Below are 14961 nucleotides of genomic sequence, written 5' to 3' on the forward strand. Positions count from 1 at the left end.
TCGTAACGCTACTAATTAATTTAGCTACTAAGGCTATAGTTAAATTTAACAATAGTTAAAATCAATGTGTAATGCTAGAGAAAGTCTTTGTGTAGCCTTAACCTAATTGACAACTGGGTGTTACCATTCCCCTTGTCAATAAGATGTATCGCTACACAGTCTGATACTGTCAGGACATGGTCAGACTGTGTAGGGACACAGCCCTCTGACAAAGAGAACAGTAACACCCAGTTGTCAATTTTTTTATACATTTCCAGGAGGAATAAAAGAACTCTACATTGTGCTATTCCTCTAAAAAAAAAATGCTCCAGATTTGAAATTTCATGAGGACTGCAAATATGCACTAAAACATACATGTCAGGGGAGCGGACAATTCCTTTTTAATTGTAATATATTCTGAATTGTGCCTGTGACTGCTCCTGATCAGTGCTTTATTCTGTTGTCTAGTCTGCAGCGTGATAATATTCTCCATACTGCCTTTATAGAACCACTATATGGTCACTGTATGGCAGTATTATTGGTTCTAATGGTGCTTGTATACTGGTAATGTACCCTTGTCCCTTACTGCAAAGGTGAGGCCTGTTCTTTACCATTTGTATAGGTGTTTTTGTGTTTGACTTATTTACCTTATTGTGGTGATGGTAAGGTTCACGGGATTGGCGAGGAGCATGACTAAATAAATCTAAATTTGCCGTAGCGCGATATGAAGGAGGGAAATATTGTTAAGGGCTGGTCTGGCTCTAAGACCTATGCAATACCCAGGCTTGGTAGTTATAAATATCACAGTGCTTGTACCCATACACAGTTGAAGGTCACTGTGTAATACTTTTGAGTGTTAATAACTGTATATTGGAGCAGGTTTTATACCAAATCTAGTGTAAACAAATCTTCTGCGTGTGAATAGAGTACTTGAAGATATCCCACAAGAAGATCAGAGGAACATTCAAACTCCATGCAGATATTGCCCTTTACTAGGTGCTATTTTCATGTAGTATATAAATTAGCAAAAGAAATCCATAAGAAAGTATAAAGTAGAAATAATGATTTTTTTTCTAAAACACTTGTATGGAACAATATATGGTTTCTCTGTGGCTACTGCTAAGTGCTCCTGTTAATGATGAGGGATTTATCATACAGTAAATGAAAACTTTGCAGTCTACGATTTCCAGACACCTAATCCGTCATTTCAGTTGGTTTAGAAATAGAAAGAAAATGGAATGCACTAGATTTATTCCGTTTGCCATACATACTGGCAGCACATCAGAGGATAAGCCATTTTCAGACTACTTGTACGACTCGTAATTTCTTATACTGTGTGGCTGTTTTCATGGGATGGTGATATTAGCTATTACTACAGCTAAATGTAAAATCTTTAACCACTAATGTGAACATGCTTGGAGACTGAAAATAATGACTGAAGCTGTTTAAAGAACTGGTGTCCAACTGCTGCTTGATTTATCCACTAAGCTTTATGTTCAACAGTAATTGTGTTGGGCTTCGGACTTGAAATACCCAGGTTTGGTGTAAGATGATTGGAATGCAATATTCCATGAGATGAAGCTGTGTTCTGGCAGGAAAATCCAGGAATATATTTCTATAATACATGCTTGTATGAAGCAGGCCATATATCAGCAAGCCAACTGGGATGAGAAAAAAATGTTTTTTTGACAGCCTGGATTACCTATCAGCATTACCTGATACTAACCAGTGGGGAGGGTGAGTTTTAGCAATTATTGAAAGTGCACTGTGAGCATTGTTCTCCACTGTGCGATGAACAAATGGAGCATTAGCGAACACAGCCCATAAAACAAGCTTCAAAGAGCAGGGGAGATTCAATACTTGGATACATTCCATGTAAAGGAGGGATTACAAGGAATATTGCATGTCATGTTTGTTCATAGTCTGTTACATTAAGTCCAAGGAGAAAGCACATGAAGAATAAGGAATATCTACATCAGTCAGAAAATCCAGGCTTACCGCACTGGGTCTCCTTGACACTCACATATTAGATAAACAAAGACTTAGTTCTTTTACAATTCTTGTCATTACATTGAATTAGACAATAGATGAATTTGATACTTGTTTCAGAGAAAAGACAAGACAATAAACCTAGCGGCAAGATAATTGCATAACTAATAGTTATGACAATATTCTATGAATTTAGTTTCAGCTGAAGGTGCATAATAATTACAATAGCCTCATATTCCTAAACATATAGGGTGTCACATGATCCAGCTGTACAGTCTTCACGTCTAATGGGCATCATTGGATACCCCACTACATCACCCAAGACAAGAAGACAACTAAAATATTCAAAGATGCTGTTACAATATGAGGACATACACCATGGTGGTGCAATAATAGCATGCAGTCTTTCATAAATGGCGCCTTCAATAATAGTGAATTTGAAGTTACCACAGTCTAGTATCTGATGATTCCAATATTAATATTTTAGGTCAGGTCAATCTGTTGACATAATCAGATTGTATGCAATCGATGGGTGAGTTGATTTCGTGCAGGCTTTGCCATGTGCATTAGACCTTATGATGAATACACTGCACTACTATATTAATAATATATTTCATCCTTAATACTAATCCAGCATTAGGCTGGAAGGTGCCATGTGCAGTAACTTCTATTGAGGCCCCTCCCCCTTATGGTACAATAATACAATGATGGTTAACTAAATAGCATTGCTCAATCAGTAAACTAGAGAATGTAGCTGTATCTATAGCAGTTGTCTTTCCATAGGTTGGGCAGTGCAAACTCTGGGTGCCCTCTTCAGTAGTTACCAGGGGCATAGCTAGGTGGGCAGGCGGGGCCCAGGGCACAACTACAATGTAGTTAAGGGGGGCTCCGCAGGGCAGCCATATCAAAACAGCTGATCTCTGCTGACAGGCGCCCTGTATGCCGGATGGCTGCAGCAGCGATCAGAATTAGGAGGAGCCAGGAGGTCATGTGGCGGGGTTCTGACTGGGGTCAGTGCTGGCCCGGGAGTGGACCAGTCCAGTCACCTGACCTCACGTTAGTACAAGGGGGACAGTGTGGCACTATGTACAAGGGTGTGTGGCACTAAGTACAAGGGAGGGTTGTGCGCAATATCTACAAGGGGAGCTGTGTGTGTCGCTATCTACAAGGGGTCTGTGTGTGGCACTATCTACAAGAGAGGGGCTTTTTGTGGTGCTATCTACAACATGGGGGCTGTGTGGCGTTACCTACAAGAGAGGGGCTTTGTGTAGCGCAATCTATAAGGGGCTGTGCGTGGTACTATCTACAAGGGGGTCTGTGTGTGGAGCTATCTACAGGGGGCTGTGTGGTGTTATAATCAAGAGGGGCTGTGTGTGGCGCTATCTACAAGAGGGCTATGTGTGGCGCTATCTACAAAGGGGCTGTGTGTGGCACTATATACAAGGAAGTTGTGGCCCTATATACAAGGGGGCTGTGTGTGGCGCTATATACAAGGGGGGGTGTAACACTATCTACAAGGGGGCTGTGTGTGGCGCTATCTGCAAGGGGGCTGTGTGTGGTGCTATCTACAAGGGGGCTGTGTGTGGAGCTATCTACAAGGGGGGTGTGTAACACTATCTACAAGGGGGCTGAGTGTGGCACTATCTACTAGGGGGCTGTGTGTGGAGCTATCTACAAGGGGCTGGGTGTGGCCTATTTACTTTATTTTCTTTTTACTTATTGTTATATTAAACTACACTATCGTTCAAAGTTTGGGGGTCACCCAGACAATTTTGTGTTTTCCATGAAAACTCACACTTATATTTATCAAATGAGTTGCAAAATGACTAGAAAATATAGTCAAGACATTGGCAAGGTTAGAAATAATGATTTTTATTTGAAATAATAATTTTCTCCTTCAAACTTTGCTTTCGTTAAAGAATGCTCCATTTGCAGCAATTACAGCACTGCAGACCTTTGGCATTCTAGCTGTTAATTTGCTGAGGTAATCGGGAGAAATTTCACCCCATGCTTCCAGAAGCCCCTCCCACAAGTTCGATTGGCTTGATGGGCACTTCTTGCGTACCATACGGTCAAGCTGCTCCCACAACAGCTTTATGGGGTTGAGATCTGGTGACTGCGCTGGCCACTTCCCTAAATAGTTCTTGCATAATTTGGAGGTGTGCCTTGGGTCATTGTCCTGTTGTAGGATGAAATAGGCTCCAATCAAGTGCTGTCCACAGGGTATGGCATGGCGTTGCAAAATGGAGTGATAGCCTTCCTTATTCAAAATCCCTTTTACCTTGTACAAATCTCCCACTTTACCAGCACCAAAGCAACCCCAGACCATCACATTACCTCCACCATGCTTGACAGATGGCGTCAGGCACTCTTCCAGCATTTTTTCAGTTGTTCTGCGTCTCACAAATGTTCTTCTGTGTGATCCAAACACATCAAACTTCGATTCGTCTGTCCATAACACTTTTTTCCAATCTTCCTCTGTCCAATGTCTGTGTGCTTTTGCCCATATTAATCTTTTCCTTTTATTAGCCAGTCTCAGATATGGCTTTTTCTTTGCTACTCTGCCCTGAAGGCCAGCATCCCGGAGTCGCCTCTTCACTGTAGACGTTGACACTGGCGTTTTGCGGGTACTATTTAATGAAGCTGCCAGTTGAGGACCTGTGAGGCGTCTATTTCTCAAACTAGAGACTCTAATGTACTTGTCTTGTTGCTCAGTTGTGCAGCGGGGCCTCCCACTTCTCTTTCTACTCTGGTTAGAGCCTGTGTGTGCTGTCCTCTGAAGGGAATAGTTCACACCGTTGCAGGAAATCTTCAGTTTCTTGGCAATTTCTCGCATGGAATAGCCTTCATTTCTAAGAACAAGAATAGACTGTCGAGTTTCACATGAAAGCTCTCTTTTTCTAGCCATTTTGAGAGTTTAATCGAACCCACAAATGTAATGCTCCAGATTCTCAACTAGCTCACAGGAAGGTCAGCTTTATAGCTCCTCTAAACAGCAAAGCTGTTTACAGCGGTGCTAACATAATTGCACAAGGGTTTTCAAGTGTTTTCTAATCATCCATTAGCCTTCTAACACAGTTAGCAAACACAATGTACCATTAGAACACTGGAGTGATGGTTTCTGGAAATGGGCCTCTATACACCTATGTAGATATTGCATTAAAAACCAGACGTTTGAAGCTAGAATAGTCATTTAGCACATTAACAATGTATAGAGTGTATTTCTGATTAATTTAATGTTATCTTCATTAAAAAAAACTGTGCTTTTCTTTCAAAAATAAGGAAATTTCTAAGTGACACTAAACTTTTGAACGGTAGTGTACCTTATAAAACTATATTGCTTGTAAAATGTAGAAATGGTTTTATGCTCGAGTTACATAAAAAAATTGTGAAAAAAAATTACACCTCATTAATTGGCAGAGAAAGCAAACATGTTGAGGGGGAAGGAAATGTCAGGAAAGAAGTTGGGGGCATCAATCTGAATCTTTGCCTCGGGTGCAGGAGAACATAACTACACATCTGGTAGTGACAAGTTAACTCACAGGTCGTACAACCCAAAGGCCGCTTCTGATCATGTATGTGTTATAAGTAACAATTGAAAACAAATGTTCAAGGCAAGCACATCAGATATTATGTGCCATTATCTAACCAAGCAAAAGTTGAAAAATAAAACAAAAAAATAAAAACAACCTAAAAGCTACTCAATTTTAACATTTTAACAATAATTTAATGGGGGAGAAGGAAAGATGAGTAAACAAGATTAAAAGTTACACAACATCAATATGCAAAGTATAAATTATTGAAACCTAGTCACGTTTTCTCCTATCTATGACTTCTAAACCATTCATATTAGAAGCAGGAAAATGGATATTGTCCAAATAATGTCACTTATCAAGTAGAAAAACATTGATCTACATGAAATTCTGTTCTGATTTGCATAATAATTTAAATTGTCAAAAAATATTTCATGTTTCATTTGCAGAACAGCACAAAGTATAAACCAAATTGACAGCTCATTTTTAAAAAAAAACTATAATTGACCTACCACATTCCATTTTCTAAATGTTTCATGTTAATAGAGTTTCTGCATTACTTTGAACAATGATAGTTGTGATGCGCAATGTACAATATTCAATATGTAGTTAGCTCTGTTACACTAGGAACCACATTAATATTTTAGGTTATCTAAACTAAGGTAAGTTCCAAAATAGAAACATGGGGCATATTTGTGACCTAGAATTTAGACATGCCATTAATTACAATCCATTCTACTGGCCACAGATAATTAAATACATTTTATGAACACATTGACGTAGATTTAAATAATAATATCAGAAAACTCATATTTTTACAAGAAGGCAAAATGCCAAATTTATTAAATTGACAAGCGACATAGTTTGATTTTACTACGCATTTTATTTTTACAGTAATTTAAACTGCAGCAAAAACATATAGGGATTTATGCCCATGTGTGCCTGGTCAAGTGACACAAAGGGTTTACTAAATTAAAAACAGACCTTATAAATAGGTTGTTAGCTCCTCCTCCTTGTGACAATAATGACAGAAAACTTTATTGGGAGGGATATATAAGAAATTGCATAAGTACATTTAGACATTCCTGTACATCCTGCAAAGCAGCATAAATATATGGGGATGTAGCATGATCCCAAAAGAGTAGGAATTCCAACAGACAAAACAGAACGTCCAAAAGAAGTGTCCTTCATAGTACAGAAGTCCAGCCTGTAGTGTCAAATAAAGGTGTTGGAGGCGTACTCTATGAGGATGCCCTACATATGCCGTCCACAGGCACTTAAGGTTGTTCTGCCCAAGAAGTGGCCATCTCCCTTGCCAAGTTCGCCTGGATACTGTCTGGAGGAGACTGGACATCCTTCCCATAACTCATGAATATAGTTTTTCTTTTCCATCCTGCTATGTAAGTTTCAGAGACCTTCATGCTCCTACTACTTCCCTGTGTGATTGCAAAAAGGTGGTCTATCTTACAAACCTCCTCTGTTAAAGTTCCTGGACAGCGCCTAGCGTCTGCAAGCACCTATCCTCTAAAAATTATTTGGCGTAAAAGGTAGGTAGAACCACCTCCTGGTCAATGATAGTGGATTCACAGCTACACTGCTCAGGGGCGTAACTAGGAAAGACTGGGCCCCATAGCAAACTTTTGACTGGGGCCCCCCCTCCGCTGGGTATCACACAACCCCCCCTTGTAGATAGTGCCTCCCTATAGATTCCACCACATAGCGCCCCCTATAGATAGCACCATACACAGCCCTCTGTAGATAGCGCCATACACAGCCCCCTGTAGATAACGCCTTACAGCCCCCTGTAGATAACGTCTTACAGCCCCAAATCCCCCTGTAGATAACGCCATACAGCCCCCTGTAGATAACGCCATACAGTCCCCCTGTAGATAACGGCATATAGCCCCCCTGTAGATAACGCCATACAGCCCCCCTATAGATAACGTCTTACAGCCCCAAATCCCCCTGTAGATAACGCCATACAGCCCCCCTGTAGATAACGCCATACAGCCCCCCTGTAGATAACGCCATACAGCCCCCCTGTAGATAACGCCATACAGACCCCCTGTAGATAACGCCATACAGACACCCCCTGTAGATAACGCCATACAGACCCCCCTGTAGATAACGCCTTACAGAGTGCCCCCTGTAGATAACACCATACAGAGTCCCCACTGTAGATAACGCCATACAGAGTTCTCCCAGTAGATAACGCCATACAGAGTCCCCCCTGTAGATAACGCAATACAGAGCCCCTGTAGATAACACAATACAGACCCCCCTGTAGATAACGCCATACAGACCTCCCTGTAGATAACGCCATACAGACCTCCCCCTATAGATAACACCATACAGAACCCCCCTGTAGATAACGCCATATAGCCCCCCCCCCACAAAAAACGGCTTATAGTTTGTCATAAAAAAGAGATGTATTCCCTATCCACAAGCGCGACCAGTGCGCAAGTCATTTCTATGGAGCTGCAGAAAGACCCCGGAAGTCCGAGGTTTGTCATGGAGAACTTCGGGGGACTTTCGGTCCTCTGTTCTCCTTATCGCTGGGCATCCCAGCGATCACACATGTATCCCCTATTTTGTGAATAGGGGATGTATGTCTTTTGTTGGAACAACCCCTTCGGTTGCGTCACGCTGTAGCAGCCATCGCAGCTGCTAGCGGAGCCTCCGGCCATGGGGGGGGGGGCCGTGCCGGCGGGTGGCATGGGCCCCCTCATGCTGCGGGCCCCGTAGCAGCCGCTACGGCTGCTATAGCGGTAGTTACGCCACTGACACTGCTTATTACTGCTGCTTACTAATGCTGTTGCTTCTGTATAAATGTGATGGAGTTTGGGGAGCAGGATGTTCTTTTGTCTATGTGTGTAATGATAGCAGTTAGGTTCCATTCACTAGCTCAGGAAAAACTGAGAATTAGAAACAGAGCCTGCAGAGGAGACAACTACTAAAAAAATGCCATATGCTGTGCGTCATATAATGGCCAGAAATAGTGTTATTCCTCATGAACACACATATATGACAACTTTTTCTGAAAAGTCACCTGAAAATTTACTTTCTGGAGATTTTACTAGAAGTGTTTTCGGACAACATGTTGCATTGTCCTGAGATACCAGCTCAACTACACTCTGCAAGAAATGTATATAGCGTTGTAGTGAGTAGTTTGACCGCACAAGTGTTTTACAGAAATTAGTGTGAATTGTATGTTGCAGAGTGAAAATTACAATTTTATTGCACTTTCATTCCATATATTTCAGTGTCCAATATGTTTTGCTTGTACCACTATAAAAAAAGACAGCTCTCTAATTATTATGCAGTATTTTCTCATTGTAAAAAATACCCATCATGTGGCCCCAACCTTTTGCATGGACATATGACCGGGCTCAAGGGGGAAAGAGCACCGTGCACATTTGAGAATTATTCTGGTAATTTACACAGCATTATCCAAAACTGCAGAGGCACTGAAGTGAAATCATAAAATAAATCCCAATAAAGTGACCCCATTACAAAAACTTCACGCCTCAAGGCATTCATCTAGGGTGCAGTGAGCAATTTGACCTTACAGGTGTTTGACAGAAATTAGTGCTCAATGAATGTTGCCGATTGAAAATTCCCATTTTTCCACAGATATGCCATTTTAGTGCCTAATATGTTGTGCCCAGCTTGTGCCACTGGAGTTGCACAACACATAAATAATGAACCCCTTCCCGCAAAGCGCAGTACTATTACGTAGCAGAGAGCTGAGCCCGCACCATCACCGCCGGGTGCCAGCTGTATGTTACAGCTGGCACCCTGATGTAATGGCCAGGACCGGAGCTAGCCTCAGATCCGGCCGATTAACCCCTCAGATGCTGCGTTCAATAGAGATCGCAGCATGTGAGGGTTTTTTAGCCACCGGCACCCCAGCAACGTGATCGCTGGGTTGCCGGTGGCTGAAATGGCAACCGGAGGCCTAATACTGGCCTCCTGGTCTGCCAGCAACTGAAGCCTCCTATGCCCCACTCGGTAGCGGGACCTAAAAGGCTTCCAGTACCATCAGCAAGATGGCGCCGACTCAGCTTCCAGCTCAGAAGCTGAGCCGGCGACATCAGCGGTGGATGTCCGCTGTATGTTAAAGCGGACACCCCGCTGTAACATCAGGAAGTGGAGCTAGCTCCAATTCCTGCCATTAAACCCTTAGATGCAGCGATCGAAAGTGATCGCTGCATCTTAGTGGTTTGTAGCAAATCGGCAGCCTGCCGTGCGATGGCAAGGGTGCTGACTGCTACTATGGCAACGGAAGGCCTAACAATGACCTCTTGTCTCCTATCACGGAAGCCGATTAGGCCCTGACCGGAGGCGGAGCCTGATCGGCTTGTTGTCAGTGACAGGTCTAATACATTGCACTACATAGGTAGTGCAATGTATTAGAACATCAATCAAACAGTTGGACCTTCATGTCCCCTAGTGGGACTAAAGAAAAGTGTAAAGAAAAAGTAAAACTAAAAGTTGTAAAAAATTAAATTAAAGTTTAAAGTAATAAAATAAGGGGGCGTGGCTTGGACCTGGCGCTGACCAGACGTGCTGCTTGAGAGCTCCGTTCCTGCACTTCCCTAACCCGATCATAAGCACATTAATAAGCAACATTTTATCAACCTGATGGTCAGGAAATCCAAGGCCTCCACGGGGACTCCTTACTGTACACGGCAGATGTCTTCAGCCGGCTCCATCCAGCGATTTCTGACCGACGCTGCTGCTGGAACATCATCTAAGATGGCGCCGCTGGAGGGGAGACGAGATGGTGCCGGGACTTCGCTTCCAGAGGGGCTATCATCTGCGGCCGGCGCTGCTGCATCAGGTACCGCTAGTACCTTCCCCTCGATATCGGGTTCTCAGGGGCAGTTTCCCTCCCTGCTGGATGGGATAGAGCCGTGCTCTTCTGGGGCTGTGATGGCGCTGCCTGCGCGGGACTGCTCGCCACGTGGTGCCTGTCATGGCGGCCGGGTTTCTCCCTTATCCTTCCCTCATGTGCTGGGGCCTGCAATGCTGCCTTCTACCTCTCCCAGAGATATGGCTGTTCATCCCTCCTCTCATATAGGTGGTTCTGCTGTCCTAGGGGATGATTTACAGGGCCTGAGACAACAGTTATCAGCATTGCCCACGAAACAGGACATGGAACGTTATGTAAACCGTCTTGAGACGACGTATAAATCAGAGATACAATCTCTTACTACCAATCTATCTCAATTGTCCGATCAAGTACAGCGGATGGAAAGCGATGTTTCCGTTATTACACAGCAACAAGTTTCTCATGCCGACCGATTGGATCAACACTCTCATCAGATTCACGCATTATTTAACCTTGCTGAGGATCATGAGAATCGGAATCGCCGTAATAATATTCGGCTTCGGGGCATCCCTGAGGATATCTCTCCAGGTCAACTCATTCCTGCTCTACAGTCTCTGTTTAATTCATTACTAGGGCGCCATGCTGATGATCCTCTGGAGCTGGATAGAGCTCACAGGACTCTAGGCCCGCGTAACCCGGTTCCTGATAGGCCTAGAGATGTGCTATGCCGTGTCCATTTCTTTTCTCTTAAGGAGCAGATCATGAGGAAGGCCCGGGATAAAGGCGAGGTTTTATTACAGGGGGTCAAGATCCAGCTGCTGTCTGATTTGTCCAGGATGACTCTGGACAAGCGCCGAGTGCTACGTCCTTTGCTGGATGTCTTGAGAGAACATGAGATCTCCTATTCCTGGGGTCACCCCTTTCAGTTGCAGGTTCGCAGGGACGGGGCACTGCTGAGTGTTCGTGACCCGGGGGATGTTCCGGATTTCTGCGCTGCTCTCCGTTTGCCTAGAGTCTCTCTCCCTGATTGGCCTTATGTTCCCATCCCGCCGCCGCGTCCACGATCACGCAGGCGTCGTCGTTCTCCTGCTTCTCCTATGAGGCGTCATGATGGTCGTCCTGCGGAGCCGATGTGATGCCCTTTTAATGTCTCCTAATTGCAGCCTGCTGTCAGAGCCTAATTGCAATGGTTGTTGTGTTTATCAGCTGAGGCAATTATATTCGGAGTTTCATGTGGACATGGCTGTGTGGGTCTGCCTTATGTTTTAGGTGGTTGCTGTTGGAGACCTGGTGGCTACTGATGTCGGTTGATTGCTGTTAATACGCTACAATCGTGAATGTTTATTTTTATTATTTTTCTTTATTGCTAACCTGTCTGTACATTTATGCTGACAATGAATGTATTAAGGGGTGTTCTCTGCTGGGGGTTTTTTTTTTAGGTCCCTACTAACAAAGTATACTCTTATTTAATTATTTTTGGGTATCATACTAAGTGCCTTGGTTTTCCTTTCTTTTCTGTTATATCGTTATTTGCTATATAAAATTTGCTGGGTTGGCGGGTGCGGGGCGCTGGCTAGACCTTGTCCTGACACTTCTCCTCTTAGGGTCTCACTGGTTATATCCGGTGTATATTGGATTGTTTCTCCTTGATTAGATCAAGGAGTGGGTGCTTGTTTCACCCGCTTGTTTGTCCCTGTTGTCGTGCCTCCCTTCCTTGTCTGTCTTGACCTTCTCTTCATTGTTGTAGCACATTTCTTGACTTGCTAGAGCTACGTGCGTTGGAGATGGCACAGTTGAAAGTCTGTACCTTTAATGCTAGAGGGCTTAATGTCCCGGAAAAACGCTCGCAGATATTGTACAACATGCACAAAGAGCGTGTAAATATCCTGTTTTTACAGGAGACTCATTTTCAGGTGGGCCATACTCCACAGTTTACAAATCGTTATTATCCAGTCTGGTTCCACAGTGCCAACCCGGAATCCAAGTCCAAGGGCGCTAGTATATGTATTCATAAGTCACTCTCTCATAAACTGGTAGACGTCCTGGTTGACCCGGGTGGTCAGTATGTGTTTCTTAAACTGTCCATTCGGAATAAGCTGTTCACCTTGGCTAATGTGTACCTCCCCAATCACGATCAGGCGCGAGTGTGCTGCGGGTATTTGCGGAAATTGGAGGAGTGCACGGAGGGAGTTTTGATTGTGGGCGGTGATTTTAACCTGACGTTCGATTCCAGGCTTGACACCTCCTCGTGCAGGTCTGCAGTTCCGAAGTCCCACTTGGGAGCCTTGAAAACTGTGATGCATTCCATGCAACTGATTGACGTGTGGAGGATTCTGCATCCTCAGGTAAGAGAATATACTTACTTCTCCCCGCTACACAATATGTACAGTAGGCTGGACGCCTTTCTTGTTAGCCACCATTTGCTTACCTGGCATCCTACCACTGAGGTGGGCCCTATGGTTTGGTCGGATCATGCCCCTGTATTTCTGACACTCACGTTTCCTAGTTCGATACCCAATTTCCAATCTTGGAAACTTAACGATAATTTATTGCGTGACTCAGTGTGTGTGTCAGCCCTTAAGGACTCGCTAACCGGCTTTTTTGAGGTACATACACATGACACCACCCCATTACCATTACAGTGGGAGGCACTAAAGTGTGTAGTAAGGGGAGTCCTGATCCAACATGGGGCACGTTTGAAGCGGGAAAAAGGGGTAGCTATTTCGTGGCTCCTTACTCAGATACGGGACCTTGAATCCCGTCATAAGCGTGTTCTTTCCTCACAGATATTTGCGGAACTTACTACAGTGAGAGAATCCTTGCATTCTCTGATAGACCAGTCACACGCTCGATTCAGGGACCGGATGCGAAAACATTCGTACGAATTTGCAGACAAATGTGGCAGGTCTCTGGCACGGATACTACATCCTCGCACCCAGGCGTCGTATATCCCTAAAATTACTTCTCCCTCGGGCGGTGAGGTTCATGATCCGGCGGGCATCACTGATTGCTTCAGACAGTATTACTCGGCATTATATAATCTTAAAGGCCATTTTCAGGATATGCAGGCGGATGCGTTGCAGGATAAAATAGACCGTTATGTGCACGACACTGCGTTGCCGTCATTGGGGGACGGGGAGGCCTTGGGACTTGAGGAAGATTTTTTGGAAACGGAAGTGGAGCGTGCTATTGGAGACTCCCCCTTGGGCAAAAGTCCAGGACCCGATGGGTTTAATAATAAATTCTACAAGACATTTAAGGATCAATTGGCTCCATTCTTGACGAAAGTTTTTAATTCCGTGTCTTCCTCGTGTCCCTTTGCACCTCAGTCCCTTGAGGCTCATATTACCCTTTTACCAAAAGCGGGCAAGGATCCGACGTCGTGCGCTAATTTCCGACCAATATCATTGATAAATGTAGACGTTAAGATTTTCGTGAAGTTGCTGGCCTCTCGACTCTCGCCTTTCTTACATGATCTGGTCACAGATGACCAGGTGGGGTTTGTACGTGGTAAGGAAGCGCGGGACAACACTAACAAGACCCTCCTTTTAACATCATACTGCCAATCCCATAAGATACCGATGTGTTTACTCTCGGTCGATGCTGAAAAAGCTTTTGACAGGGTACATTGGGTGTTTCTCCTCAGTGTCCTGACACAGGTTGGCCTTGGCGCCACTATGGTGGATAGGATTATGGCATTATATCATGGGCCTACGGCCCGGGTTCGAGTTAATGGTTTGTTATCTGACTCTTTGTCTATTACTAATGGCACGAGACAGGGGTGCCCACTCTCACCTTTACTCTATGTTTTGGTCATGGAACACCTGGCCGTGGCACTGCGGAGCAACCCTAATGTTAATGGCGTCTGTGTTGGCGCGAAACATCACAAACTGGCATTGTATGCCGATGATCTCCTTGTGTACATTACGACTCCCATGGTTTCCTTGCCATCTTTGACCGGGGAATTTGAGCGATTTGGTCATTTGAGTAATTTTAAAGTCAACTATTCTAAATCGGAGGCATTGAATATATCTCTCGATACTGCTCTAGCCACCCATCTCGCTCGTGTTTTCCCATTCAAATGGCAATCTAAATCTCTAAAATATTTGGGGGTGCATATTCCCACACAACAGTCGGATTTGTTTGCTTTGAATTACACACCCATTCTGCAGCGCACCTTGAAGGATTTAATGTCATATGGTGGGAACTGCACATCGTGGTTTGGGCGCATTAACGCGGTTAAAATGGACATTCTGCCCAAATTCCTATACATATTCCAAACCGTCCCTATCATAATTCCAATGAGCTTCTTCCAAACCTTACATAGGGCCATAACTAAATTTGTTTGTGGCTCCTCTAAGCCTCGTGTTCGTTTTGCTGTCCTTAGTCGGCCGAAAGTGGAGGGGGGGGGCAGGCTTGCCGGATTTTAAACGCTACCACCAAGCTGCGGTCCTCATGCGATTGGTAGACTGGTTCCGCTCAGGTGCGGGTAAGCAATGGGTGCGCATTGAGAAGGCTATGTCTCCCCTAGCACTGTCGTCTCTGCCTTGGTTGTCTGCTCTTCAGCAACCTTCATCTTCTCTGCCTTCCCTCACACGTCAGTTTCTTGTAGTCTAGGAGCGGATC

Source organism: Rhinoderma darwinii, chromosome 2, assembly GCF_050947455.1.
Source record: "Rhinoderma darwinii isolate aRhiDar2 chromosome 2, aRhiDar2.hap1, whole genome shotgun sequence".
Classification (NCBI taxonomy): Eukaryota; Metazoa; Chordata; class Amphibia; order Anura; family Rhinodermatidae; genus Rhinoderma; species Rhinoderma darwinii.